Genomic DNA, 6,000 nt, shown 5'->3' with positions numbered 1-6,000 from the left:
AATTGCCAAGCCATCTTTGCTATGCTTTCTTGGGTGAGAAGTCGACATATCCTGTAATTATCTCTTCCTCTCTTACTTTAGATGAAAAAGAGAAATTGTTGAGAGTGTTGAGGAAATTTAAAACTGTATTTGGGTGGTCGATTTATGATATCACGGGGATTAGTCCCACCATATGCATGCATAGGATTTTAATGGAAGAGTCATACGCTCCTTATGTAGATCATCAGAGAAGGCTAAATCCAGTCATGAAAGAGGTAGTAAAAAATGAAGTTTTGAAATTGTTAAATGCTGGAGTTATATATGCTATTTCTGACAGCAGTTGGGTGTCTCCTGTGCAAGTAGTGCCTACAAAGGGATGGAATGACTGTGGTAAATAATGAAAATGATGAATTAATATCTACTTGTACTGTGACTGGATGGCGAGTATGTATTGATTATAGGAAGTTGAACAATGCCATATGTAAAGATCATTTTCCATTACTTTTTATTGATCAAATGGTTGATAGACTTACTGGTTATTATCGCTACTGTTTTTTAGATGGTTATTCAGGTTATAACCAGATTGCTATAGCACCAGAGGATCAAGAGAAGACAACATTCACGTGCCCCTATGGAACGTTTGCCTTTAGGAGGATGTCTTTTGGGCTATGCAATGCACCTGCTACTTTTCAGAGATGTATGATGTCCGTATTTGCAGACATGGTGGAAGACATCATGGAAGTCTTCATGGATGATTTCTCGGTATTTGGCTCTTCATTTGATCACTGTTTACATAACCTTTCCCTCGTTTTGCAAAGATGTCAAGAAACGAACTTAGTTTTTAATTGGGAGAAGTGTCATTTTATGGTCCAAGAGGGTATTGTTCTTGGACATAAAGTGTCTTCAAAGGGATTAGAGGTAGACAGAGCCAAAGTAGTTGCAATTGAAAAGCTTCCACCACCGAAGAACATCAAAGGGTAATAGGAGTTTCTTAGGACACGCCGGGTTTTATCGTAGATTTATCAATGATTTTTCTAAGATTACTAAACCTTTGTGTAATTTGCTTGAAAAAGAATCCACTTTTATTTTTGATGATGATTGTCTGCAGGCATTTGAGAAGATCAAGAAGGCATTGGTGACAGCACCAATCATGATAGTACCATATTGGAAGGAGTCCTTCGAGTTGATGTGCGATGCTAGTGATTATGCAGTAGGTGTGGTGTTGGGCCAAAAGCGTGATAAATTTTTAGATCAATCTACTATGCAAGTCGAACCATGGATGTTGCACAGCAAAATTACACAACTACTGAAAAGGATATACTTGCAGTAGTGTTTGCATTTGACAAGTTTAGATCATACTTGGTCGGCACAAAGGTAATTGTTTTCACTGACCATGCAGCTATTCGATAGCTATTTGCCAAGAAGGATGCAAAACCACGCTTGATAAGGTGGATTTTATTACTCCAAGAGTTTGATTTTGAAGTGAAGGATAGGAAGGGGTGTGAAAATCAAGTGGCTGACCACTTGTCACGGCTCGAACTTGAAGATAAAATAGATGAAGAAACCATAAAAGAAGCATTGCCAGATGAACAGCTGTTTGAGGTAAATGCTATACTTTCTTGGTTTGCTGATATAGCTAATTTCTTGTCTTGTGATACTCTCCCTCCAGATTTGAGTTATCACCAAAAGAAGAAGTTCTTTCACGATGCAAAGTTTTACCTATGGGATGATCCATACGTCTTCAAGAGATGTGCTGATCAGATGATTAGAAGATGCGTACCAGAGGAAGAAGCGAAAGTTATTCTTGAACAATGCCACTCTTCACCATATGGTGGTCACTTTGGAGCATCAAGAACAGCAGCAAAGGTATTACAGTCTGATTTTTATTGGCCTACTTTGTTCAAAGATAGTTATACCTTAGCCAAGTCATATGATAGATGCCAAAGGGTTGGCAATATTTCTAGACGCCATGAGTTCCCATTAACCAATATTTTGGAATTTGAACTTTTTGATGTTTGGGGTATTGACTTCATGGGACCATTCCCATCTTCTTTTGGTCAATCTTATATTTTGCTTGCTGTGGATTATGTGTCAAAATGGGTGGAAGCAATTGCCACCAATACTAATGATGCTCGAGTGGTTGCTAAGTTTGTCCACAGGAAAATCTTCACAAGATTTGGGACACCAAGAGCCATAATTAGTGACGAAGGTACACATTTTTGTAACAAAATCTTTAACTCACTTTTGGCTAAATATGATGTGAAGCATAAGGTGACCCTGGCATATCACCCACAAGAAAATGGACAAGCCGAAGTATCCAACCGGGAGATTAAGCAGATATTGGAGAAAACAATGAAGACAAACCAGAAGGATTGGGCACTAAAGCTGGATGATGCCTTATGGGCGTACAGAACGGCTTACAAGACACCTATTGGGATGTCACCTTATAGCGGCTATTGCAGTTGAATGAGATGGAGGAGTTCAGAAATGAGGCTTACGAGAACGCAAAGATCTACAAGGAGAAGACCAAGAAGTGGCACGACAACCATATCTTGCATAGAAATTTCGATCCCGGACAACAAGTACTGTTGTTCAATTCATGCCTCAAACTATTTCCTGGTAAGCTAAAATCAAGATGGTCGGGGCCATTTACAATAGAATCAGTCCAACCATATGGAGCCATTGAGCTAAAGTGTAATGACGGAAGAACGTTTAAAGTAAATGGTCAACAGATCAAGCATTATTATGGGACTGAAGTACGGCATCTTGACAACATTCCTTTGGGCGGATCAACTTGATGTAGACTAATGGCAGTCGGGCTGACGATGTTAAACCAAGCGCTTTTTGGGAGGCAACCCAAATTTTTGTTTCTTCATTGCATTTCGTTTTTGGTTTTACTTTTATTCTTGTATTTTTATTGTTTGATTATGTAATTTTTTGGTTTAGTGTGTTCTTGTATTCCCCCAAATCTTATGAATATCTATTGTGTTTTTCAGGACTAACAATTAGAGGAGAAAACAATTTCAAAGAGTGCACCTGCGGTCCGTTATTGAGCGCGTCGGCGTTGGTTTTACAGAGACTACACCGCACCCGCGGTATTTTTACAACGCCAATGCGGTGTTTGCTTTATGAAGAATGAAAATTTCCAGTAGGTGAAGCGCACCCGCGGCCTATTTTGTAGTGCATCCGCGATAGGTTTCCAGAACCCACACCGCACCCGCGGTCCCTGAAGGTTGAAAAGAAAAAAATTCCTGTAGCTACACCGCACCCGCGGTAAGCTACGCACCGCACCCACGGTCCCTAAAGGTTGAAAAGAAAAAAAATTCCAGTAGCTACACCGCACCCGCGGTAAGCAAAGCACCGCACCCGCGGTCGATGTTTTTAAATTCTGAAACAGGCACACATTGGACATAACGAAAAACAATTCTCCTCCACCTCTCCTTCACTTCGAAATACTCACTCAAGAACACATTCCACACTCGATTTTTTCTCCCAAATACACATTTCCTACTCCACACATTCATACCTTCAATCATTTCATCCAATATCCATCTTCATTCCACAAAAATCAACACCAAACCTAGGTTTTGAAAGGGGGCTCAAAAGTTTCACCAAGAATTGATTGGGGCTTTGATTTTGTTCTTCCAAGAACCATTTCAACACTCAAGGTGAGCAAATCTATACTACATTTGCTTTGAAATTCGAAATTATTGGTGCTATTGGCTATGAAAGAACAAAATTAAATTTTAGTGGAGTGCATTCTTGACATTGTTGATTGGAGTTGATTGGATTAATGTGTATATTGTTGAGTTGTAATTATTGTGATTAATAAGTTTGGGGGAGTGAAAGAATCATCAAGATTAGTAAATTGGATTGAAGGGGTATTTGGTGCGTTGAAAGTGTTCGACAAAATGCCTCCAAGAAAGAAACAATCAAAGGGTGCATCCTCATCTGCGAATTATGATGCACACAAGTTCTGGGATGAAAAGATGGAGGAAAATTATGCTAAAATTCTGAATAAGAGCATTGTGAAAGAGAGGGGATTTGACCTGAGCTTCCCACGAACCGAGATTGGATTAATGCTTACTGGTAGGCATTGGGAGGAGTTTGGCAAGACACCAGAGGATGCGGTTATTTCGTTGGTATGAGAATTTTATGCTAACCTTAAGGTTAAGCATGATCACTTGAAAGTTTTGGTGCGAGGAAAAATGGTGGCTTTTGATTCTCATACCATCAACACGATGTATGATATCCTTCCAGTCATGCATGATGAATATGAAGAATATCAGACCGAGGAAGTTGATTATGATAACATTCTTCAAACTATTTGCATTGAGGGAGCGGAGTGGCGAATGAGAGACAATGTACATTTAAGCCTAGCTAAATCTGATCTGAAAAATGTTGCCAAAGATTGATATTCCTTCATTTCGGCTAGGATTAAGCCTACTGACCATACTACTACGTCATCAAGGAGAGGGCAATCCTGACTTTTTGCATCTTAACGGGAAAGACGATTGATTTAGGTCATTTGCTTCAGAACTCAATGCTAGATTATGCAAAAGGTAACTCTCCTAGTGGACTCCTCCACCCTTCTCTTATCACAGACCTATGCCATTATGCGGGTGTGACTTGGGCAGCAAATGAAGAATTGTTGAAACCAAAAAATGTCATTGTGGTAATTCAACCACATAGGTCACTGACATCTGATCAACAAGATACACGTGAAGCTCAGAGAGAATTCAACCGAAGAGCTGCTGAAAGACGTGCTCATGCTCAGGCCCAACAACAACGAACACAACCGCAACCAAGAAATGTGCGAGATAGATTAACTCATTTGGAAAAGGAGATGCGCCAACAACGCCAAGACATGGACGCGTTTCGGTTTAGGACCGATACATTCATGGATTATATGATGGATTTCACGTCTGTCTTGGCTCAACAATTTCCATCAGCTTCCATATCTGGTAATCCATTTCCACAACCTCCGCAATGGCCGCCCGCATATGATCCGCCAGAGTATCACCCACCACAAGAAAGAGCAGATGATGAGGATGGCGATGACCACTGACGGTCATTGCCCGAGGTATGTGTATTCCCCTAACTTTAATGATCATTTACATCGAGGGCGATGCACATATTTAAGTTTGGGGGAGATGTTATTTATATTTGCTTGTGTGTTTGTAGTGTCATTTAGTTTTATTTGAGTGTTTTATTTACTTTTGAGTTATTTTCTTGTGTGTTTGTAGTGTCATAGTTATGAAAATTTTTGAAATGGCCAATGATGAACAAAATTTGTGTATTTGAAGAAATGTCATGTATTTCATTCATGTTCACCAATCAATTGAAAAAAAAAATTTAGAGAACAATCATGACATTTGGTAAGTTTGAGACTTATAATTTCTAAACAACTCTGTGATTTTAATTTAATATTGATATAAATTTTTGCAAACATATATATGATTGAGGCAATATTTGATTTTATTTGGGCCTATTTATATTGTTCATAAATATTCATTTGAAGCCTTCTTGAGCCTATATGAGAAAAGAATTGTGTTCTTGAAATTTCTTGGAAACCAAGCACTTTTCTTTTGAATATATATATATTTGGTTGATGCATTGAGACACTATTTTTCACGATAATTAGATTCTACTCTGTGTTGGTGAATTGAGATTTTGTCTAGAACTATCCAAACAACACTCGAGGAGAAATACAGACAACTTATGATTTAGGAATGATTTAGGTGATTTTTTTGGATCGATTGAGCCTTTCAAGCCACCAAATAAAAATAATTTATCATTTGTCACCTCTTTGTGGCTTATATGAATTCGAATGGCACACGTAAATATGTGTAAAAGACCCCCATTCGATATCCTTTCAAATATCCCACATTTACCACTCCGTTGAATATTTTAAACATTAATTTCCTACCTTCTCAAGGGAGTAAGAATTCAAAGGATCAAAGAAATTGAAATTCTCCTACAAAAGAAAAGAAAAATGAATGATGTTTCATTGAAGAAGTT

The sequence above is a fragment of the Primulina tabacum genome, chromosome 7 (genome assembly GCF_025594145.1).
Source record: "Primulina tabacum isolate GXHZ01 chromosome 7, ASM2559414v2, whole genome shotgun sequence".
Taxonomy (NCBI): domain Eukaryota; kingdom Viridiplantae; phylum Streptophyta; class Magnoliopsida; order Lamiales; family Gesneriaceae; genus Primulina; species Primulina tabacum.
Note: the sequence above shows the minus strand (reverse complement) of the source record.